This window comes from Grampus griseus (assembly GCF_964374135.1).
Source record: "Grampus griseus genome assembly, chromosome: 6".
NCBI classification, from domain to species: domain Eukaryota; kingdom Metazoa; phylum Chordata; class Mammalia; order Artiodactyla; family Delphinidae; genus Grampus; species Grampus griseus.
In genome coordinates this window covers 29,398,685-29,425,086 of record NC_139000.1, presented here as the reverse complement: position 1 = coordinate 29,425,086, position 26,402 = coordinate 29,398,685, and positions in this window count along the sequence as shown.

The window sequence follows — 26,402 nt, the reverse complement described above, 5'->3', positions numbered from 1 at the left end:
TCTTCATATTTTTAAAGAAGTTTTAGGTTCCTAAATTGAGAAGAAAGTAGAGGCATTTTCAGCATACATCCTGCTAGAGTATATATAAATCCTCCCCTGTATTAACAGCCTGCATCAGAGTAGTATGTTTATTACAATCTATGAACCTACATTGACACATCACTCTCACTCAAAGATCATAGACTGCATTAAGATTCACTCTTGGTGTTACACATTTTATGGGTTTTAACAAATGTATAATGACATATACCCATAGTTATTATATAATTTAGAATATTTTTACTGCCCTAAAAGTCCTATGTGTTCCACCTATTCATCCCTCTCTATCCCTAAACCATGATATCCACTGACATGTTGTGGCCTCTCCCGTTGCGGAGCACAGGCTCCGGACGCGCAGGCTCAGCGGCCATGGCTCACAGGCCCAGCCGCTCCGCGGCATGTGGGATCTTCCCGGACCGGGGCACGAACCCATGTCCCCTGCATCGGCAGGCGGACTCTCAACCAGTGCGCCACCAGGGAAGCCCTCCACTGACATTCTTACTGTCTCCAACGTTTTTCCAGAATGTCATGTAGTTGGAATAATACAGTATATAGCCTTTTCAGATTAGCTTATTTCACTTTCTTTCATGGACTCTGACTTTGGAGTTGTACATAAAAAATTATTGTCACACCCAAGGTCATTTAGATTTCTCCTATGTTTTCTTCTAGAAGTTTTATAGTTTTGCATTTTACATTAACTCTCTAATCCATTTTGAGTTAAATTTTGTGAAGTGTGTATGGCCTGTGTGTAGATTCTTTTTTTTTTTTGCACGTGGATGTCTAGTTGTTCCAGCATCATTTCTTGAAAGAACTGTCTTTTCCCCATTTTACTGCCTTTAACTATGTAGAATTTACTTCCAGGCAGAAAGCTTTACCAATCCTGGTGAGAAAGATCTTCCCACAGAGTGGTAGTTCAGGCTACCCTAAGTGGCATTTCAGAATTGAGAAGGAACAGGAGGGTGTCTATGTGGGAAGAAGTCAAAGAAAGTTTGATAAGGCTTCAAAAACCAATTCCTACACTTCTGTCTGTTGCTTGTGAACAGTTTTTTTTTTTTTTTTAACCACTTTTTGTCTAACTTACCAGTTGTTTTTGATACAATGCATGCCCTTTAGAAATTATTCCTTCATAGACAGGAACAGAAATTCTATTTATATTTTCCATCTGTTTCTATATATCTGAAGACATGAGTTCATACTGATATCACCAAGGCCAATCCAATATTTTTCTTCCTTTTGATAACTCTCTTCCCAAACTATGAGAAAGCTATTGCCATTATCTTTAATAGGTTCATTTATTTGATCCATTCTCCTAAATTTAACAACCGCTTTCCATTTTTGAGTGCCCCTGGTGACCCACAGAGGCTCTAATACCCACCTAAATATCCCTTCACATGTGAATATCCTCATTACTCCATTAGGCTTTGGGATTCTATGTCAGACCATCCCTCTGCATGGTCACTTTTCTCCTTTACCTGATGGGACTCTGACACATTACAGTGAACCTTCCTCCTCTATGCACATTCTCCTTTTCCACCTGTGCTTTGACACCTTATACAGGGCTGCCCCCACTTTTGGATGTTTTCCTTATTCAGGTAGACTCTGAATACCTTTGCTAGGCTGCTCTCCCTCATGACTACCTTCCTCATCATTCTTCAGTTCTGTCACCTTTTCATTGTGCTTTCTTCCCACATAGATACTCTCCGATCCTTCTCAGGCTCTGAATGGCCACGCTCGGCTCTCTCCTTGTGGAAGCACTTCATACCATTTGAGTTCCAACAACCTGTGCCTCAGCACCACTCTGTGTGAAGACTTCCTTTACCATGTTGGGGCTCTGACACTGCTTGTGAGGCCACACCTTCACAGGATGCTCTCCCTGCCCTCCCACCCAAGCTCTGAATTTTTGTGCTAGATCATCTTAAAATCTGTCACCCCATCTCAGGCCACCTCCGTGAATTTTCAGTATCCTCTTCTCTTCTGTCTCTCTCTTGCTCTAACTTTCACAGCCTGTTCTGCTCTAACCATTTGTAATGAGGTCCTTCTCAACACACAGGGAATATGATATATCATGTCACCTTCTTCCAATATGAAGGCCCTCCGTAACACTCTCAGGGTCTGGTAACTCACACTCAGCCACTGATGTGTTTACTCCATTTGGGTTTGCCTCTCCACATTAGATTACCTCCCTGTATGGATACATTCCTCACCCCACTTTGGCTCTACCATCCCATGCTGGGACTTCCCTAGGCACGGGCCACCTACTTTCCCTCCTTTGGGCACTGCAAACCTGTTCCACGCTGTCCACAAACTTGGACAACCTCTTTAATCTGCTTGGTTTCAGATAACTCTCATTGGGGTGATGTTTTCCTGATTCTACTTGGACTCTGACTCCTCATGGCAGGCTGTATACTGTGTGGGCACCCTCTTCACTCCATTAACATTTCAAAGGTCCATGCCAGGCTGACTCTCCATGTCGACAAACTCAGTGCACTTACTTGCTTTGACACCTCATGTCAAACAGCCTCACCATACGGAGGTCTTTGTTACTCTGCTTGGGCTCTGACACCCTAAGCCAGGATACCTCTCTATATTATGTCCACTTTTCTCTGCCCCCAACTAGTGGCTTTAGGGTTAAATGATTAATGAAGAAAAGGGAAAGGTAAAAGAAGAGAAAGAGAGAAAGAATTGAAGAGGAAAACTCATAATGCTATTCGAAGGCATAAAACTATATAATATAATCTAGGCAAAATATGTACAGGCTGATGAATCATTGACTAGTCATGCTATGGGTCACTGTGTATTTATTCCTCTTCTACTTCCAAATGATTTCAAAATTATCAATAATAAAATATATTTTTATAATAGTAAGATATAGTGTTTTTCAGGAAAGGAATGGTATGCTTTTAAAGAGATCATTTTTATTGTTTATTGTAGCTAAGACTTATTTATACTTGATGACAAATGCAGATACTTGATAACTCCAGGAAAGAAATCCATACTTATTCAAATTAGGTGATCATTACATATCTATCTGTACCTGCACTATAGAAAATTCATAATAAAAATTCGATATATTAAATTAAATTCCAAGAGACTGTCCATACTTGGACGAATTTATTGATTCAAACTTGCTATGTTAGAAAGAGATGAAAAGTCACTTGCAGTTTCTTTCATTCTAACAAGAAAAACTAATAAAAAGGAAAAATCTGGAATTTGTGAAGCCATATTTGTGGAAATAAAATAAACTATTTTGTGGTACAAATCAAAATGGCACATTGAGTATCAAGATAAATGTAATTTTATTTATTATTTTGCTATGGAGATAACTTACATATACCACATACATAGAAGGAAAGATTTACTCATGGGCAAAGAGACTATTTGTCACTGTTGTCCTAGGGACTAATTGAGTATTATAGTTAATTATTTGAATCTCTCTATGCTTTCTTCCTTCCCAAAGAAACAGTTATGAGTCCAATACCCTGCACTGAAGACCTCCTTGGTCTCTCAAATTTTTCTGAATTTGAGAAATTAAAGGGGTTTTTGACAAGAGGATGGTAAATTTTCTGTAGGCTTTAAGAAGTGGTGGTTTCAGCAGTAACTGCAGAGATAGTTATTTAAGATGGAGTTCAGTACTGGGATGATCCTGCAGTTACAGATTACACTGTCTACAACTGGGCATAAGTGGGACTTAGTCTAAAACAATGTGGTGATATTCATTAGTTATAAGTCAGTGGGTAATAAAAAGATAGTTATAAACAGCTTTTGCTTCCACAAGTTTAGCCTTGTCTCCATAGGATGGATGAATGTGAAGTGGGTTGGGAGTGGAGGGTAAATAAATGGAAGTTTAATGGATATTATTTTATGAATCATACTTAAATTGTATTCTTACATGTTGGGGCTTATTAATAAAAAATATTCTTTTTCACTGCTGAAACTTAAAATAATTTCATTTTAAATTAAACAAAATGAGCATTTATGGGCCTGTAATATGTCTCAGATACTGAATAGGACATTTACACATACCATTTAGGTTTATATTCATATTTAAATCCTGTTTACAATCCATCTAAGTGGTATAGGCAACAGCTGGCAAATGCCAGAGCTTAAACTGCAACCTAGATATGGCTGATTTCAAAAATCCACTATTTTTCTATTAACTATGTTTAACATCCCTGATTCTAACTTACAATTGAGTATTAGGGACATGAAAGGTTTCTGTCAAAAATATCTGGATTTTTAACAGGATTCATACTCTGCTCAGCCTATTTCCTTTAGAATTTCAACTTATATACCATATCAGTTAAGTCTGAATCTTCCACTGCCATAGTAACTCATCAATCTAATCCATACAGTCAATGTGGTGGCTGGATTATAAATATACACCCACGCACACTTATGCCAATATTATATGTTTCAGCCATCAAGTTGCTCAAATTGAGTAGAAAAATCAAATTAATTCCAATAGCACTGAATAGATATTCCCTACATGACTGTTAAATTTCTTCCAAGCCATTCATCTTTAATGTATGTCGAATCAATGCTTTAACACCTATAGGGACTGGGTACTCATTATCTCAGTTAGCAGACATACTTGAATCCCTCTGGCACAAAACCCCACCTTCACTTAAACACATCTATTTTTGAAATACTTATCTAAAACACAATTAATCCCCTTGCTCATGACAGGCTTTCAAATACTGAAGAGATACACCTAATTCCCTAGTGAGCTCACTCTTTGCTATTTTAAAATGCCATGCTGCCTTCCATCATATGTCTTGTGAAAGAATTTAGAGAATTTGTATGATTTTCTTACAATATGTTCATTTCAGAGATTCAATATAGTATTCTCCAATAGTGATAAAATGGTTACATAGCTCAGTAGAAAACTACTAAGGTCAAACTTCATTAAAAACAAAAGATACTCAAAGTGTTCTTTTAAGCTGCTTCTCCTTTTAAGATTTTTATTTGTGCTAGGAGTTTTAAATCAGAAACCAATTAGAATAAAATAAAATCCAATTTTATGGGCCATGGAGAGACCAGGCAGTTTCATTTATCATTACAGAGTCTCTTCCACTTAGATCTTCTTTTGAACATTTTATTCCTAGGGAATATCTTTTATCCAACTGCATTAGTAAACGAAGGTGTAACACTGTTCAGTTTTGCTTGTGTGTGCTTTGTTCTCATCTGCCATCAGCTGAAGTCAGTTGTCCACCTCCAAGATGTAATGAGGACTACTTGTTGCCATACAGAATGTCTTGACACAATTATTATAGTACCAATGAAAGCTTTCTCTGGAGGACACATTTTCTGAACACGCTGCAAATGTAATCCTTTTAAAATGTTTTTTTTCCCACATGAATTCCCATATGAGGAGTTCTCATGACTATATTTATTTCAAAGGAAAAATGTACACTTCTAAATTTATTACTTATTTAAGACCCATATGAATATGTAGTCTTGCAAATATTTAACAAAAATAATAAGTAATACATTAAAATCAATTTAGTTTTTCTTTTGTAGCAAAATAAATAAAATATAAATTAGCATATTATTCCCTTTACACTTTGGTCTTGGGACCAAATATAAAAATAAGAAATATACTAGATTATATTACAAAATTATGTGATCCTTTTTGCTTTGGAATCTAAATAAATCTAATTTCTATGAGATATGTACATGTGTTCCAATAAAACAGGAAAATGAAAGCATGAACTTAGAAAATGTAATTTTAGTTCCTTTAGATATTCTTTTATTTGCCTATGCTTCCCCAATAAAAAGCATTATCTTTTAAATCTTATTTTATTTTCAGAAAACTCTAAATTGTAAAGTGAATAAAAACTTCAAAATGAGGGAATCGCAGAATGTGTATCTATCCTAACTGCTGAAGTACAACTTAGTGATTATATTTATTACTGAATATTCAATAACAAAAATTAGCAGTTGAGGGGATAGAGGGGATGCTGTGTGTGACACCCAATCTGATGAAATAAATTAAATATCTGGCAAGTGACAGGCAGTATAAGGGAAAAGAGGTCCTGATATATTAAATATTATGATAGCATCTTACTCTGCCACATGAGTATTGAGTAGTTTATAGTTAAAGAAAGATGCTTCTTATGTTCTAACTCATTTTTGTCTTTTTTAAAAATTGTTTTCCCCTGTTCCTTCATCTCTGAGGGAGTGCGGTTCATTGTCTTTTATCCTACCATCTCTATTCTCATAGTTCTGCTTCTTTCCTCATCCTTTCTCATCTTCTCTCTTCAATTCTCCTTTTCTCCCTTCTCCTTCTCTCCCTTGAAATGATCAAAGTGGTGATTTGGTACAGGAAAACTCACTCTACTTATTCTGCCAAATTAAGACAAAAGCCTCAAAGAATAAGTTCTTTCTTACTTTTGAAAGTGCATTATGCCAGCTTTAAATATGCAGATAAACAAAAGTAAAACCAGTTCCGTTTTTTAAGATAATAAATTTTATGTTACAATATATTTCCATATTTTTAATCAAATTAGTTATGTTTTCAGGTACTTGATATTCATAGCCTGCCAAGTGACAATCATAAACCACCAAGCAAAAGGAGATCACCACATGGTCTCAAAGGTCCTGTAATGAATAGGGTAAAGGCTAAGGTTTAAAGCAAAGCTGGGCTTTGACCTTAACAAACCAGTTAAATGTTCTGTGTCTCATTTATCTTTAGTATTACATGAGAATATTCTTACCTGTGTTGTCTATATACCCATCTTGTTATGGTACTAAGTAGACAGTACCTTATAAAACAAAATGAGAAATAGAATCAGCCATAGAGTAGTTTGGTAACGAAATAAAATGAATTCTGCCATTCTCCCTTCTAGAAATGTCTCTTCATGTGACAACATATATATCCAGGGGTCATATTTGCACCTTCAAATATGTGAAGGGCATTTTTAAACCTAACCTTGCAACCTTAAGTAATTCTTCTACTATTAAACTCCCCACATTCCTCTATCATATTATACTTAGTTTTCCTTTATAGATTTATGCCATGTTTTTTTACTTGATTATTTTGTGTCTTGCTCATTAGACTGTAAACTCTGTGACATTGGGGAACATATCTTTTTAGTTCATCATTATATACCCAGAACATAACAGAATGAAAAAAAATATATAGATTAGTGAAAGGAAAACTATATAGATAATCTGATTAAAAATACCTAACTCCAGACATTGTAAAATTACTCACAATAAATATGAAATACAAATTAAAATATTAATGAGATATCATTCATCATCATATAGATTGCCAAAGCATACAAACATTGATAAAGCCCACAACTGGTAAGGCTGTGGAGAAATTGACACTCATTTGTAATTATCATAAATAACTGCATTATTTTTAAAGTAAATTTTAAATGTGAGAGGAGTAATTCTCTAGGTGAATGTTATTAGGTTGATGGAGAATATATTTTCTTTCATATATCAACCAAGAGATTCTTCAGTATGAATTAAGTATTAGCAAAAAAGTGTAAAAGGCACAAAACTTGTAACTCAGCTATCAGCTAGGATCATCCTTTCTCTTAACATCCAGGTAAGATTAGCCTGAACATCCATTTTACATCCTGTGGAAGGAATAGTGACTTTAAGATTTCTACAAATAATCAGATGGACACCTGTGGATCTATTACTTTCATTTATTTAATTATCTTTCTCTGTTTATGCTCTTTTCACTTTGGTAACAATTTCAAGAACCCTTTGTCTTGAAATTTCCCCATTTCTCAACTAGATCAAGCAAACGATAATACAAAAAATGCTTCTATGCAAGATTTTAATGAAGGCCTGTCAGTCATGAAAGAGAAACTATGTTGCTGAACCTTTAAATATTATTTCTCAGGTATCACATTTCTTAAAAAAAAGTCTCAGAACCATGTTGACCACTGGTCATATCAATCATCCTTATGTTTCTGGTTCCTGTCTCCTGAACTCCACTTTTATTGCATGTTTCCTGTATGGATCTTCCAAAAGTATTCTCATTTTCAGTCCCTCCCTTGCAATCTTAGCTGTAGGACTATAATATTACAAAATGTTCAGCTAAAATAAACGCTGGATACTTTGTGGCCCTTTACCAATAAGAAGGACAATACTTTTTCTCCTTTAAAATAATCCATCTAGTTTAAAATATAGTAATATTTTAAAATTCTCTTCTTTAGACAATTCAAATAATTTGGAATGTGACAGGACCAACATGTGACTGAGAATTGTGACTTCTAGTCTAAACTCTGACCATTGCTTTAGGAAAGTTATGGTAGGCAGAATAATCATCCCCTAAAAATGCCTATATCTTAATCCCTGGAACCTGTGAATATCTTGCTTTATATGGTAAAAGGACTTTGCAAGTATGATTAAGGTGAAGGACGTTGAGATGGACAGATAATGCCGAATTGTCTGGGTGAGCCCAACCTAATTACCTAAGTCTTTGAAAAAAACCTTTCCTGACTGGGTCAGAGCAAGAAGGATACTGTAGAAGAATGATCAGAGAGAGACAATGTTGCTGGCTTTGAAGATGGAATACGGAGGTCAAAAACTAAATAATCTTGGTGGCCTCTAGAAGCTGGAAAAAGAAAGGAAACATATTCACCCCTAGAGGCTCAAGAAAGGAACACAGTTCTGCTAATGCCTTGATTTTAGCACAATGAGACAACTGTTGGACTTCTAAACTACAGAAGTGTAAAATAATAAAATTATGTTGTTTTAAGATACTAAGTTTGGGCTTCCCTGGTGGCGCAGTGGTTGAGAGTCTGCCTGCCAATGCAGGGGACACGGGTTTGAGCCCTGGTCTGGGAAGATCCCACGTGCCGTGGAGCAACTGGGCCTGTGAGCCACAACTACTGAGCCTGCGCGTCTGGAGCTTGTGCTCCGCAACAAGAGAGGCCACGACAGTGAGAGGACCGTGCAATAAGATGAAGAGTGGCCCCCACTCGCTGCAACTAGAGAAAGCCCTCCCACAGAAACGAAGACCCAACACAGCCAAAAATTAATTAATTAATTAATTAATTTTAAAAAAATAGCCTCAGGCCACCCCCCCACCCCCACCAGTTGTTTGCTAAGTTTCCTAGTTACTTATTCCTAATTCATGTCCAAATTCCCAGCAGAAATATATAAAAAAAAAACATAAAAAAAAGATACTAAGTCTGTAGTAATTTCTTATAGAAGCAATAGAAAACTAAATACAGAAGTCATTTATTCTTTTTTTTTTTTTTTTTTTTTGAGGTACGTGGGCCTCTCACTGTTGTGGCCTCTCCCGCTGCGGAGCACAGGCTCCTGACGTGGAGGCCCAGCGGCCGTGGCTCAAGGGCCCAGCCGCTCTGCAGCATGTGGGATCTTCCCGGACCGGGGCACGAACCCGTGTCCCCTGCATCGGCAGGCAAACTCTCAACCACTGTGCCACAAGGGAAGCCCCAGAAGTCATTTATTCTTATTTCTTCTACATACAAACAGATGATTAGAATGACTCTCCAAGACCTTTCCACATCTCAGTTATCTGATGCACATGGCTACAGTGGTAATTTGGGGAGAGTAACTTTATTGTTTTCCTAAAGAACCACCAATCAATATAAACCTATGGTTACTGGCTGCCTCTACTCAGAAGTGCACTTTACAATGCACTGCATTCTGATACTCCTTGTGGTATATTTATTGAGATCAGTAAACCTTCAAACTAATACTTTCTAATCCCAGATAGTCCAGCCCTGTTAAAATGTTCAGGAACTACAGGTCTAGGCATGATCTTCTTAATGTTTTCTAATGCTAAACTGGACTCTGACCATCTCAATTCTACCTGAAAATCAGACAATCTCGTCCCTCTTTATGGGTTGATAATAGATTTTAATACAAAAGAGATGTGGAACAAATATCCTGGCAGGCCCAAGGCTTCATGTGCTTGTCAGAAATCCTGGTTATAGATATCCCTTTTTCTTTGTTACTGTTAAAACTGAAGCAAAGGAATCCTCTTTCATCTATCTTTCCAAGTATTCATTTGCCTATTTTGAGTTAACTCAAGTTATTTACAATAGCCCTCTCTCTTATTTTTGTAGTTCTTTAGAGAAGAAGTTGGTTCTCAAAAATCCTTTACCCACTATACAGGTTATGCATTTATAGCTTTTAGAACTACAAGTGTGGCCCCTTTGCTCCTCTGGCCTGCTGTGGATTCACATCTTTTCAATATTGGTGATATAATCCAAATATTGTGTGCTTAACAGGGAGATCAGCTTGGTGCTTTGTGACTACCTAGAGGGGTGGGATAGGGAGGGTGGGAGGGAGATGCAAGAGGGAGGGAATATGGGGATATATGCATACATACAGCTGATTCACTTTGTTATACAGCAGAAACTAACACAACATTGTAAAGAAATTATACTCCAATAAAGATGTTAAAAAAAAAAGAAAAAATATCTGGAAAAAAATATTGTGTGCTTAAGAAGCAGTTTCCATGTCCAAAACATCATTTCCAATGATGCCAGCTAATAACTTTAGCAAGTTAAAAAAATCATCAAGGTATAATGTAAGGTGAATAATGAATAAACATTGTACTCTGCCTTTTAAATACAGCTGGGCTTAGAGGTCTGGGCTTAATTCAAATAAATTTGGAAAAGCAAATGAATAACTATACTGTCAAATAACTTACAAGGAGCATTTAAACTTACAAATAAAGACAAGACTGCAGTAAAATCTCCAAGCTACACTTTTTAGCCATCGACACTTATTAAAACATCTAGAATTATATCCATTCTATTAACATTCTTTATGTTAGGCATCAGAGAGTGAGTGTAAATGAGATATAAAAGGCTTGCATTGTTGTGGAACTTAATACCTAGATTTGGTTTTCTGTATCATTCTACTAAGTTTTAAGTATATTTGACATAGGTACCTGCACCGGTGGGAGTGAATGCAACCTGACACCACATCTATTCCCTAGTTTGAAGTGAACTCTCCCTAAGTCAAATCTGCTTAGATGGATTTAAGAGTTGGGGTGGAGACCCACTAAAACATGCAGAACACTGAGGGAAGGGTGTGATGAGAGAGAACAATTTCCATATCAAGTTGTAGCAGTAAGTCCACTGCATAGGAAACACAATGGAAGCTTAATACTTTAAACATTTATTCAACAAATGTATACTGAGAATCTATGATTTTCCAGGTGCTAAAGTTCATACAGGCAATCAAACTGTAAGAATTCTTTCAGTAGTGATAATAGCAACAGATACTAGCATTTTAATTGAAGCAGGTGGATCAATATCAAGAGTTCAGAAATGCAGAAACATTGGCATGAGGCAGAAGCTCAGCTAACTTGAAAGTAATACGTGGTGAAGACTGGGTAAATAAATGAAAGCAAAAGAATGATGGAGTCTGTTGTAGTTAATATATTAACTCATGTATAGTTGAGAGATATTATAACACTACACTTTTAATTCCTCCCTTTCAACTTTTGGCCTATTTTGTCATATATTTTACTTTTATCAATGCTCTAAACTGGTCATACTTGTTAATGGTTTTAATGGTAATGAGTTCTCTCAACATTTGTTATTCTAAAAAATCGTTATTTCACCTCTATATTTGAAAGATATTTTGCCAGGTATAGAATTTAGGGTTGCAAGGTCTATTATTATTACTATTATTACTTAAGCTTTTTACAGATGTCACTGCATTGTCTTCTGGATTGCATCATTGCTAATAAGAATTCTGCTTTGATTTTCCATATGTGATGTTTATTTTCCTTCTAAACACCATGAATATTTCTCTTTATCTTTGGTTTCAGCAGTCTGAATATGATGTTTAGTTTTTTTCAGTTATTATTTATAATAGTTGGGTTCTCTTATAGAGTCTGTGGTTTGATATGTTTCATTTTATTTTTGGAAAATTCTAGGTCCTTATATCTTCAAATATTTCCACTGCCCTGCTATTTCCAACTTCTTCAGGAATTCTGATTAGATATATGATACTATCCTACAGCCCTTTAACACCCTGTTTTTCCCCCATTCTTTTTTCTATTTTGATTCTGTTTAGGTAGTTTCTATTTCACATCACATGTTCATGCATGCTGCCAATCTTTTCCACTAGAGCTATCAAGATATTAATTATATTTAAATTATCTGATAGTTTTAATATATAATTCATCTTGAAGTCTGGTTCTGACAACTGCTTTATCTCTTCAGGTTTTTATTTGCTTCTTTATGTGTCTCATAATTTTGATTGAATGATAGACATCCTGCGTAGAATTGTAGAAACTTAGGTAAATAGTATTTCTGTCTGGATATGCACATACCTCTTCTGCTAGGCTGTTAGTGCGGTGTTTTGAGTCAATTTGGTCAGGAATTGATCTGGGTTTAGGTTCTGTTGTTGCTACCGTTACCTTTAGTACACCACCATCTTCACATTTCCCTGGTGTTACCTTTTGCTTATGGCAGTTATTGACTTACTGAATTGTTTTCCTCATTGTTCCTCTTCTGGTGTCAGCTTTTGGTCTTTCCTGTGTGACTGTATTTCATAGAAGGTCTCTCACCATATCTTTGCCAGTGTTCCAGCAGTAAATTGCATTTTACTTGTAGTTTTAGTCTAGTAGTGGAAAAGAGAAGGATGGTGTTCTTTTTGTGGCCTGGTTCATCTTCAGTCCCAGGCAGGACATTTTTCCTTGGGTCTCGGGGATGGGTTTTTTCCATGATGCCTCCTTTTGCCCAGTGGTAAGAGAGGTTTAATGATTTGGGCCAGGGATGGTTCCTGTCTCTTCTGTGGCATTAGAAATGGGTATTCCCTATTAAAAGCATTAAAAGCAAGGTACAAAAAACTTCTATTTAGTATACTACCTTTTCATTTTCTAAAGCAGGGAAAACAAGAATATAAACATATTTACTTATTTTTCCAAAGAAAACACAAGAAAGTTGATAAATCAACATGGTTACCTACAGGAGCTGGCAGGTAATGGGATGGGGATAGGACTTCTATGAATTTCACTTTCTTATAGCTTTGAATGTTGAACTATGTATGTATTTATATCTTCAAAATATAAAATTAAATTAGAGATTGAAAGAAGTAATAGCAATCTTCAAATTAAGAAGGAACAAAAGCTTATACATAAATGCTCATAACAGCCTTATTATAATAGCCAAAATATGAAGACAACTCTAAATTTTATCAATAGGAAAATAGAGACTCAGGGATTTTCATACAATGGAATATAATTTAGCAATAAAAAGGAACAAATTATTATACTTACAATGTTATAAATGATTCTTAAAAATAATATGCTGAGTAAAAGAAGTCTGACATAAAAAGGTATACAGTGTATTATTCCGTTTATATAAAAAGCTAGTCCAAATTGATCCATTGTGACAGAAATCAGATCCACTGATTTCTACTGGAGCTAGGGATCAGTGAGATTAACTTAAAAAGAAGCATCATGCATATACTCTCTTTCGTGTGTTGAAATATACTGATTTTGGTGGTGGTAATTCAATGGTTGTCAAAATGCATTAAACTATAAATTTAAAATTGGTGCATTTCATTATATATAATATATATATAGTTTTTAGTGTAATAAATTTATTTTTAAAGCAAAAAATCAAGCACAAGAGACATGAAAGGCAGCATATTAAAGTGAAGTCCCAAGTACATTTTTCTTCAGAGAGGAAGGCTTAGTTTTATAAGATTGCAGCTGTTCAAAGTTTAGAAAATAAAGGATTGCATCATGCTTAAAAAATTGCAGATAACTTATTTTTTACTCCACATTACAAAAAAAAAAATAAGAAAAAGAGAAATAATGTTCTATGTTGGACTATTAGCATACACACTTCCAACTGGGTAATATAATCAATATTTATTATTTATATGTTTGTGAATAATATCACAATCATATTGCACAGTGACCAATGAAGCAATTATTTTGTTCCAATAGAAAAATATAAGATTTCAGCTGTAATCATATCTACGGTTTTGTACAAACTCTTTTCTTCTAATATGTTGTTTCTGAGCCCATTTTACTTGGTTTTAAAATATTTTATAGGGGGTTTCCTTGGTGGTGCAGTGGTTGAGAGTCTGCCTGCCAATGCAGGGCACACGGGTTCGTGCCCCGGTCCGGGAAGATACCACATGGCGCGGAGCGGCTGGGCCCGTGAGCCATGGCTGCTGAGCCTGCGCGTCCGGAGCCTGTGCTCTGCAACGGGAGAGGCCGCAACAGTGAGAGGCCCGCGTACCACAAAAAAAAAAAAAAAAAAAAAATTTATAGACATTGAAATAAATAATATTACCAAGCATACTAGCAGATTAAGTCAGAGAAATCAAGACAAATATATCTTAGCATAAATTTTTGCCATGTGCTGCAGTAAGCTTTAGTCATAGATAATTTTTAATATCTAAAAGATAAAATAAATCTTAAAACTTTAATGTGTGTGTCCTTCACTGCTTTAAAATCATTACTGAATAATGGATGATATATCTCCTTTTATTATTTATATCTTCCATCTGCTATCTTTTGCAACTTAAACTTTTAGGAACTAAATTCAGTAACACAATTTTATTGGTTTTTACTTAGCTTTTCAAAGTGCTCTGGGAATCTCTCAAAGAAAGAACATACTTCATAAGACATATTACTCATGATCACACCTTCAGGAGTGATTCTTTATAATGTCACATGACTTTATTTTGTCTCTAAACTTACTGATGAGATACACATTAATTGTTAGAAAAGTACAATGTGGGCACTCAATGAACATGTTTTCAGTTCTTTAAATTTCAATAGTTAAAGAAATGTCAACTAGTTCTTTTTTTCCTCTGAAATTGTCCTTTTATTCTAAAGTGGAGAAATTACTGACAATGTAAATCATGATAACATTGTACTGCGTATCAGCAATTTTAACATTTTTTTCCTTCAAAAATGTCTTAAATGATCCATTCATTTTTTCCTACTCCTAGAGTTACAATTGCACTTGAAGTACTTCAAAAGATTATATTGAGGATCTTGTTCTCTCCTTTTCTGATTGAGGCATATCTTTGACCACATCAAGCATCCAGTTCTACCAGAATGCTAAACCATTTAATCTCCCCATATCCAATACAACAAAACACAAAGGCCCATGCTCTTAAAGATCATGCAAAATTACCTCCTCAGGTTTAAGTTGAAACAGTCTTTAGGCAAACTTTACATCAAAATAAAGTAACGCTTTTTGGTACATAATGAATTTTGGGTTTACCTGAGTTAGCTGTTGGCTTGACTAGTTGGTCAAAGTTAATTCTAAGGCAGCAAGAAGTTATGTAATTTAAATTTCACTAAGTGTGGGTCAGAATCATCACCATTGCCTGCTAGAGGAAACATGACCTTGTTCTGAGTATTTGAGACATAGTTTCATGTGATGAAAATAAAATGGACTTTGAAGTAAGAAAAACCTGTATTCAAATCCAAGCTTTGTTATTTTCTGCAGTGTCCACTAAAATTTAGTAATCTATGAAAATCAAATGGGATAATGTTTATAAATGTCCAAAGAAATTAACTCAGCTGTAGACATTTCTTAACATATTTTAGACTTGTTTCCTGATTCTCCTTTTGGTAGCTATCCTATCCTTCCAAACCAAAAATGTATATTTGCTTATGGATGTTTATAATTTTATATATGTATATATATGAATTAGAAGAAAAATTACTGAAATTAAAAACAGGAAAAATTAGAGAAAATGATGAAACCAAAATCTGATGCTTTAAAAAGATCAATAAAATCAATAAGATTCTAGTCATACTAAGAAAAAAAAAAAGAGATAAGACACAAATTACTTATATAGAAATGAAAGAGGGATATCACTGCTGATCCTATGGGCATTAAAAGAATAATAAAGAAATATTATGAACAACTCTATGCCTTAAAATTTGATGACCTAGATGAAATGGACCAATCCTTGAAAGAAACAACCTGTCAATACTTACACAAGAAGAAATAGACAATTTGGATAGGCCCATATCTCTGAAAGAAATTAAATCAATAATTAATAATCTTCCATAACAGAAAGCTCCAGGCCCAGTTGGGTTCTCTGGTAAATTCTACCAAACATTTAAGAAATAATTGTATTAATTCTTTACAAATCTCTTTCAGCAGATGAAGCAGGGGGAATTCTATAAGTAAATGAGAAATGCTGAAACAAATTCAGAATATTAATTCTACCTATCCCCAAAGTGGGCAGCCTCTAGGAGCTGGGAAATATAATGAATACATAGTCTCTCAGAACCTGCAGAAAGAAGACAGATCTCCCAACGCCTTGTTTTTAGCCAAGTGAGACTTCTCATTTCCAGAACTATAACATGATAAACTTGAGCTGTTTTAACCTACTAAGTTTGTGATAATGAGTTATAGCAGCAATAGGACACCGATATAGGTTCTAATCTCATTTTCACACTTGCCAGAATGTGGAAACCAGAATTTTGGGGCTTTAGAATAGTTGGTCTTAAGGTAATGAGGGACTTAAGTCTCAGAAACTTTTATAATAAAGATTATTTAAAGAAAATATATGGTTTCTGGAGAAGAGAATATTCTAAGATTATACATGATAAAGTAAGAAATCTTGTGATGACAAAGTATAATGCTGAAGTATAATTCAGAAGTGGTTAGTAGAGCAGTTATATGGCATGTGAGAAGTTACATATAATGTCCTCATCCATGACACACATTCATAATTGATTCCAGCACTGAACCAGAGCCACTGTGTAGCTTTAAAATACATTTCAGCATAACACTAAAGGCAGCAACTTCTAATTTTTTTAGTTGGAGTATTTGTCATGCAAAATATATTCTGAATGGAGTAAGGTCGTAAGTACTCAAAGTAGTTAAAATGGGAGTAATTTAATAGACAGCCAATTACATAGGTGATAAAAAAGCTAAGATAAAAGGAGAAATTGAGGATACTTAGAGATTAGCAATGGCATAAAAACACTACAACTCTAGACAGGAGTTCTAACTATGGCCTGTCACTTGGGAGCTGTAGCCAATGCTGGAAAATTTTATGAGGGAAATGAAGGTTGAAATAAAAATCCATTGTGTATGTGGATATACTGGATGCGCCAAAAGGTTCATTCTTTTTTTTTCTGTAAGATGGCTGGCTCCAGTAGCACTTAGTTGTCTTTAACTTCATTCGAAACAATTTTGTTAGATTGTATGTGATAGCTGTCATATCAGCGTGCATTTAAAAAAAGACTCATTAAAATTGGTGAATTTTTGTGTAGCCATTTTAGTATTGAAGATGGAAGAGAAAAAGCAACATTTTTGGCATATTATGCTTTATTATTTCAAGAAAGGTAAAAACGAAACTGAAACACACAAAGAGATTTGTGCAGTGTATGGAGAAGGTGCTGTGACTGATCGAACATGTCACAAAACATGTCACAAACCACAAAAGTGGTTTGTGAAGTTTCATGCTGGAGATTTCTCACTGGACAATGCTCCACGGTTGGGTAGACCAGTTGAAATTGATAGCGATCAAATCAAAACAATAATTGAGAACAATCAACGTTATACCATGCGGGAGATAGCCAACATACTCAAAATATCCAAATCAAGTGCTGAAAATCATTTGCACCAGCTTGGTATGTGAATCATTTTGATGTTTGGGTTCCACATAAGTTAAGTGAAAAAAACCTTGACCATATGTCCGCATGTAATTCTCTACTGAAACGTAATGAAAACGTTCTGTTTTTAAAACAAATTGAGACGGTGATGAAAAGTGGATACTGTACAACAATATGGAACAGAAGTGTTAGTGGGGCTAGCGAAATGAACCACCACCAACCACACCAAGGTCCAGACTTCATCCAAAGAAGGTGATGTTGTGTATATGGTGGAATTGGAAGGGAGTCCTCTATTATGAGCTCCTTCCAGAAAACCAAATGTTTAATTCCAACGAGTTCTGCTCACAATTACACCAACTGAAAGCAGCACTCAACGAAAAGCACCCAAAATTAGTCAACAGAAAATGCATAATCTTCCATCAGGATAACGCAAGACCACATGTTTCTTTGATGACCAGGAAAAAAACTGTTACAGCTTGACTGGGAAGTTCTGATTCATCATCTGTATTCACCAGATATTGCACCTTTGGATTTCCATTTACTTTGGTCTTTATAAAATTCTCTTAATGGAAAAAATCTCAATTCCCTGGAAGACTGTAAAAGGCATCTGGAACAGTACTTCGCTCAAAAAAATAAAAAGTTTTGGGAAGACGGAATAATGAAGTTGCCTGAAAAATGGCAGAAGGTAGTGGAACAAAAGGGTGAATATGTTGTTCAATAAAGTTCTTGGTGAAAATGAAAAATGTCTTTTATTTTTACGTAAAAAAAAGAAGGCGAGGGGTACTTTCAAGATGGCAGAGGAGTAAGATATGGAGATCACCTTCCTCCCCACATATACATCAAAAATACATCTACATGTGGAACAACTCCTACAGAACACCTACTGAATGCTGGCAGAAGACCTCAGACTTCCCAAAATGCATGAAAATCCCCATGTACCTGGGTAAGGCAAAAGAAAAAACAGAGACAAAAGAATAGGGATGGGACCTGCACCTCTGGAAGGAAGCTGTGAAGAAGGAAAAGTTTCCATACACTAGGAAGTCTCTTCACTGGCAGAGGTGGGGGTTACGGGGGAAGCTTCAGAGCCACCAAGGAGAGCACAGCAACAGGGGTGCAGAGGGCAAAGCGGAGAGATTCCTGCACAGAGGATCAGTGCCGACCAGCACTCACCAGCCTGAAAGGCTTATCTGCTCACCCACCAGGGCGGGTGGTGGCTGGGAGCTGAGGCTCGGGCTTTGGAGGTCAGATCCCAAGAAGAGGACTGGGGTTGGTTGCATGAACACAGCCTGAAGGGGGGTAGTGTGTCACAGCTGGCCAGGAGGGTGTCGGGGAAAAGTCTGGACCTGCCTAATAGGTAAGAGACCATTGTTTTCGGGTGTGCGAGGAGAGGGGATTCCTTCCCTGTCTGCCCACAGAAGGCAGAGAACTAGCTAAACGAGCTCCAGAGACAGGCACAAGCCATGGCTATCAGCTCGGACACCAGAGATGGACGTGAAATGCTAACACTGCTGCTAGAGCCACCAAGAATCCGGTGTGCAAGTACAGGTCACTATCCACACCCCACTGCCTCAGGAGCCAGTGCAGCCCACCACTGCCAGGGTACTGTGATCCAGGGACAACTTCCCCAGGGGAACACATGGCACGCATCAGGCTGTTGCATTGTCATGCTGACCTCTGCCACCACAGGCTTGCCCTGCATTGCAATTATAACTACCATACCCCTCCCCCCCCCATGGAATGAGTGAGCAAGAGTCCCCTAATCAGCCACTGCTTTAACCCCATCCTGTCTGGGTGTGGAACAGATGCCTGAGGGCGACCTACACATGGAGATGGGGGCCAAAACCAACGGTAAATCTCAGAGCTATGCAAACAAAGAAGAGAGAAGGAAATTTCTCTGTGCAGCCTCAGGAGCAGTGGATTAAATCCCCACATTCAGCTTGATGTACCTTGCATCTGTGGAATACCTAAACAGACAACAAATCATGCCAAAATTGAGGCAGTGGACTTTGGGAGCAAGAGTAGGCTTGGGGTTTAATGTATGCTACTTATTTGTTTCTGACTTTTAGGTTTATCTTAGCATAGATTTTAGTGCTTCTTGTCACTGGTGGATTTGTTTATTGGTTTGGTTGCTCTCTTCTTTAATACTTAAAAAATTTTTTTTAATAATTTAAAAAGTTTTTTAACTTTAATAATGTAATTTTATATTTTACTTATTTATTATTATATATTCTTTCTTTTCTCCCTTTTCTTCTGAGCCACGTGGCTGACAGGGTCTTCGTGCTCCAGCTTGGTGTCAGGCCTAAGCCTCTGAGAAGGGAGAGCCAAGTTCAGGTCATCGGACCATCAGAGACCTCCTGGCCCCAAGTGATATCAATTGGCGAGAGCTCTCCCAGAGATCGCCATTTCAATACTAAGACCCAACTCCACCCAATGGCCAGCAAGCTCCAATGCTGGACGTCCCATGCCAAACAACTAGCAAGACAGGAACACAGGATTTCAGCCAACCTCTCTGCTAACACAATTAGCAGAGAGGATGCCTAAAATCATAATAAGGCCACAGACACCCCAAAACACACCACCGGATGTGGTCCTGCCCACCAGAAAGACAAGATATAGCCTCACCCACCAGAACACAGGCACCAGTGCCCTCCATTAGGAAGCCTACACAACCCACTGAACCAATCTTACTCCCTGGGGGGAAGAAACCAAAAACAATGGGAACTATGAACATGCAGCCTTGAAAAGGAGACCTCAAACACAGTAAGTTAAGCAAAATGAGAAGACAGAGAAACATGCAACAGATGAAGGAGCAAAGTAAAAACCCACTAGACCAAACAAATGAAGGGGAAATAGACAGTCTACCTGAAAAAGAATTCAGAGTAATGATAGGAAAGATGATCCAAAACCTTGGAAATAGAATGGAGAAAATACAAGAAACATTTAACAAGGACCTAGAAGAACTAAAGAGCAAACAAATAATGATGAACAACACAATAAATGAAATTTAAAATACTCTAGAAGGAATCAATAGCAGAATAACTGAGGCAGAACAGATAAGTAACCTGGAAGATAAAATAGTGGAAATAACTGCCACAGAGCAGAATAAAGAAAACAGAATGAAAATGAGGACAGTCTCAGAGACCTCTGGGACAACATTAAATGCACCAACATTTGAATTATAAGGGTCCCAGAAGAAGAAGAGAAAAAGAAAGGGTCTGAGAAAATATTTGAAGAGATTTTGGCTGAAAACGTCCCTAACAAAGGAAAGGAAATAGTCAAGTCCAGGAAGCACAGAGGCTCTCATACTAGATAAATCCAAGGAGAAACATGCCAAGACACATATTCATCAAACTATCAAAAATTAAATACAAAGAAAAAATATTAAAAGCAGCAAGGGAAAAACAACAAATGACATACAAGGGAATCCCCATAAGGTTAAGAGCTGGTCTTTCAGCTGAAACTCTTCAAGCCAGAAGGGAGTGGCAGGACATATTTAAAGTGATGAAAGGCAAAAACCTACAACCAAGATTACTCTACACAGCAAGGATCTCATTCACCTTTGACAGAGAAATGAAAACCTTTAGAGACAAGCAAAAGCTAAGAATTTAGCACCTCCAAACCAGCTTTACAACAAATGTTAAAGGAACTTCTCTAGGCAGGAAACACAAGAGATGGAAAAGACTTACAAAAACAAACCCCAAACAATTAAGAAAACGGTAATAGGAACATTCATACTGATAATTACCTTAAGTGTAAATGGATTAAATGCTCTAACGAAAAGACATAGACTGGCTGAATCGATACAAAAACAAGACCCATATACATCCTGTCCACAAGAGACTGAATTCAGGCCTAGGGACACATACAGACTGAAAGTGAGGGGATAGAAAAAGATATTCCATGCAAATGGAAATCAAAAGAAAGCTGGAGTAGCAATTCTCATATCAAACAAAGTAGACTTTAAAATAAAGACTATTACAAGACACAAAGAAGGACACTACATAATGATCAAGAGGTCAATCGAACAATATATAACAATTGTAAATATTTATGCACCCAACATAGGAGCACCTCAATACATAAGGCAAATGCTAACAACCATAAAAGGGGAAATTGACAGTAACACAATAATAGTAGGGGACTTTAACACCACACTTCCACCAATGGACAGATCATCCAAAATGAAAATAAATAAGGAAACACAAGCTTTAAATGACATATTAAACAAGATGGACTTAATTGATATTTATAGGACATTCCATCTAAAACACCAGAATACACTTTCTTCTCAAGTGCTCATGGAACATTCTCCAGGATAGATCATATCTTGGGTCACAAATCAAGCCCTGTTAATTTAAGAAAACTGAAATTGTATCAGGTACATTTTCCGACCACAATGCTATGAGACTAGATATTAATTACAGGAAAAAAACTGTAAAACATATGAACACAAAAAGGCTAATCAATACACTACTAAAAAATGAAGAGATCACTGAAGAAATCAAAGAGGAAGTCAAAAATACCTAGAAACAAGTGACAATGAAAACACGACAGCCCAAAACCTATGGGATGCACCAAAAGCAGTTCTAAGAGGGAAGTTTATAGAAGTACAATCCTACCTCAAGATATAAGAAATCTCAAATAAACAAACTGACCTTACACCTAAAACAATAAGAGAAAGAAGAACAAACACCCCCCCCCCCCAAAGTTAGCAGAAGGAAAGAAATCAGAAAGATCAGATCAGAAATAAATGAAAAATAAATGAAGGAAACAATAGCAAAGAACAATAAAACTAGAAGCTGGTTCTTTGAGACGATGAACAAAATTCATAAACCATTAGCCAGACTCATTAAGAAAAACAGGAAGAAGACTCAAATCAACAGAATTAGAAATGAAAAAGGAGAAGTAGCAGAAATACAAAAGATCATGCGAGATTACTACACACAACTATATGCCAACAAAATGGACAACCTGGAAGAAATGGACAAATTCTTACAAAAGCACAATCTTTTGAGACTGAACCAGGAAGAAATAGAAAATATAAACAGACCAATCACAAGCACTGAAATTGAAACAGTGATTAAAAATCTTCCAACAAACAAAAGCCCAGGACCAGATGGATTCACAGGCGAATTCTATCAAACATTTAGAAAGGAGCTAACACATACCTTCTCAAACTCTTCCAAAATATAGCAGAGGGAGGAACACTCCCAAACTTATTCTACAAGGCCACCATCACCCTGATACCAAAACCAGACAAAGATGTCACAAAAAAAGAAAACTAGAGGCCAATATCACTGATGAACATAGATGTGAAAATCCCCAACAAAATACTAGCAACACAGAATACTGCAGCACATTAAAAGGATCATACACCATGATCAAGCAGAGTTTATCACAGGAATGCAAGGATTCTTCAATATGCGCAAATCAATCAATGTGATATACCACATTAACAAACTGAAGGAGAAAAACCATATGATCATCTCAATAGATGCAGAAAAACCTTTTGACAAAATTCAACACCCACTTATGATAAAACCTCTCCAAAAAGTAGGCATAGAGGGAACTTACCTCAAAATAATAAAGGCCATATATGACAAACCCACAGCCAACATCGTTCTCAATGGTGAAAAACTGAAACCATTTCCTCTAAGATCTGGAACAAGAAAAGGTTGTCCACTCTCACCTCCATTATTCAACACAGTTTTTGAAGTTTTAGCCACAGCAATCAGAAAAGAAAAATAAAAGGTATCCAAATCAGAAAAGAAGTAAAACTGTCACTGTTTGCAGATGACATGATACGATACATAGAGAATCCTAAAGATGCTACCAGAAAACTACTTGAGCTAATCAATGAATTTATTAAAGTAGCAGGATACAAACTTAATGCAGATAAATCTCTTGCATTTCTATACACTAATGATGAAAAATCTGAAAGAGAAATTAAGGAAACGCTCCCATTTTCCATTGCAACAGAAAGAATAAAATACCTATTAATAAACCTACCTAAGGAGACAAAAGACCTGTATGCAGAAAACTATAAGACACAGATGAAAGAAATTAAAGATGATACAAACAGCTGGAGAGATATACCATGTTCTTTGATTGGAAGAGTCAATATTGTGAAAATGACTCTACTACCCAAAGCAATCTACAGATTCAGTGCCATCCCTATCAAACTACCAATGGCAATTTTCACAGAACTAGAACAAAAAATTTGACAATTTGTATCAAAACACAAAAGACCCTGAACAGGGAAAGCAATCTTGAGAAAGAAAAACAGAGATGGAGGAATCAGGGTCCCTGAATTCAGACTATACTGCTAAGCTACAGTAATCAAGAAAGTATGGTACTGGCACAAAAACAGAAATATAGATCAATGGAACAGGATAGAAAGCCCAAAGATAAACCCACACACATATGGGCACCTTATCTTTTTATTTATTTATTTATTTATAGCTGCATTGTGTCTTCACTGCTGAGTGAGGGCTTTCTCTAGTTGCTGCCAGTGGGGGTTACTCTTCCTTGCGGTGCACAAGCTTCTCACTGTGGTGGCTTCTCTTGTTGCAGAGCATGGGCTCTAGGCATGCAGGCTTCAGTAGTTGTGGCTTGTGGGCTCTATAGTGGAGGCTCAGAAGGTGTGGTGCATGGGCTTAGTTGCTCCGTGGCATGTGGGATCTTCTGGACTAGGGCTTGAACCCATGTCCCCTGCATTGGCAGGCAGATTCTTAACCACTGTACCACCAGAGAAGCCCTGGTCACCCTACCTTTGATAAAGGAGGCAAGAATATACAGGAAAAAAGACAGCTTCTTCAATAAGTGTTGCTGGGAAACCTGGATAGCTACCTGTAAAAGAATGAAATTAGGACACTTCCTAACACCGTACACAAAAATAAACTCAAAATGGATTAAAGACCTATGTGTAAAGCCAGGCACTATAAAACTCTTAAGAGGAAAACATAGGCAGAACACTTTTTGACATAGATCACAGCGAGATCCTTTCCGACCTACCTCCTAGAGAAATGGAAGTAAAAACAAAAATAAACAAATGGGACCTCATGAAACTTAAAAGCTTTTGCACAGCAAAGGAAACCATAAACAAGACCAAAAGACAACCCTCAGAATGGGAGAAAATATTTGCAAATGAAGCAACTGACAAAGGATTGATCTTCAAAATATACAAGCAGCTTATGCAGCTCAATATCAAACAAATGAACAACCCAATCCAAAAATGGGCAGAAGACCTAAACAGACATTTCTCCAAAGAAGATGTACAGATTGCCAACAAACACATGAAAGGATGCTCAGCATCACTAATCACTAGAGAAATGCAAATCAAAACTACAGTGAGCTATCACCTCACACCAGTCAGAATGGCCATCATCAAAACGTCTACAAACAATAAATGCTGGAGAGGGTGTGGAGAAAAGGGGACCTTCGTGCACTGTTGGTGGGAATGTAAACTGATACAGCCACTATGGAGAACAGTATGGAGGTTCCTTAAAAAACTAAAAAGAAAACTACCATATGACCCAGCAATCCCACTACTGGGCATATACCCTGAGAAAACCATAATTCAAAAAGAATCATGTAGCACAATGTTCATTGCAGCACTATTTACAATAGCCAGGACATGGAAGCAACCTAAGTGTCCATCGATAGATGAATGGATAAAGAAGATATGACACATATATACAATGGAATACTACTCAGCCATAAAAAGAAATGAAATTGAGTTATTTGTAGTGAGGTGGATGGACCTGGAGTCTGTCATACAGAGTGAAATATGTCAGAAGGAGAAAAACAAATACCGTATGCTAACACATATATATGGAATCTAAAAAAAAGAAAAAAGAAAACAAAGACAATTTTTGGTCCATCCAATATATGCATATCTCACATTTTCTTTGTCCATTCAACCATCAAGGGATACATGTTTTTTCCCTATCTTGGCTATTGTAAGTAATCCTGCAAGGACCATGGGGCTGCAGACATCTTTTTGACTTAGTGTTTTGTTTCCTTTGGCTAAATACTCAGAGTGGAACTGCTGGGTCATATAGTTCTATTTTTAAATTTCTGATGAACCACCACACTACCATCCCCCACTAGTGCCTCTCATTAACTCCAAACAAGTTGGAAGCCAGGTGAAATTGAGCCAAGTTAACCTAATAGGCAAAGATCAGGCCCTCTGCTGTACCAAGCAGAATAGGAGGGGCAAGGAAGGGATCTGAGAGCAGCTGGCTCTGGATCATCATAGTATGTAAGAATAAGAAAAAAAAGTAAAAAGACATCTGTCTTTAAAAAAAAAAAAAACCCTTTGATACGTCAAGGAACCTAAAGAAAACATAATCTGAAAAATAGGGATTCTGTAAAAAGGGATACATTTTCCAAGATGCAATGATGATTAAAACTGAAGTTTATAGACTTAGACTTGCTCCCATGTAAAGCTCCTTCCTATTTCACTTGTCTGAAGAACACCAGCCTGCCTGATATATTGCATACACAGGAAAAAGTACAAAATAAAAATTGCATTTCCTCTTATTTGACATGTCCATGTATAACTTAACCATTGTAGCTCAAAAAGTCAATTTACAAATTATATAAGATTAAATAGGTGCAATTTCCTAGTTGTTTTTTTTTTTTTTTTTTTTTTTTTTTTTTGCAGTACGCGGGCCTCTCACTGTTGTGGCCTCTCCCGTTGCGGAGCACAGTCTCCGGACTCGCAGGCTCAGCAGCCATGGCTCACGGGCCCAGCCGCTCCGCGGCACGGCACCGGGGCACGAACCCGTGT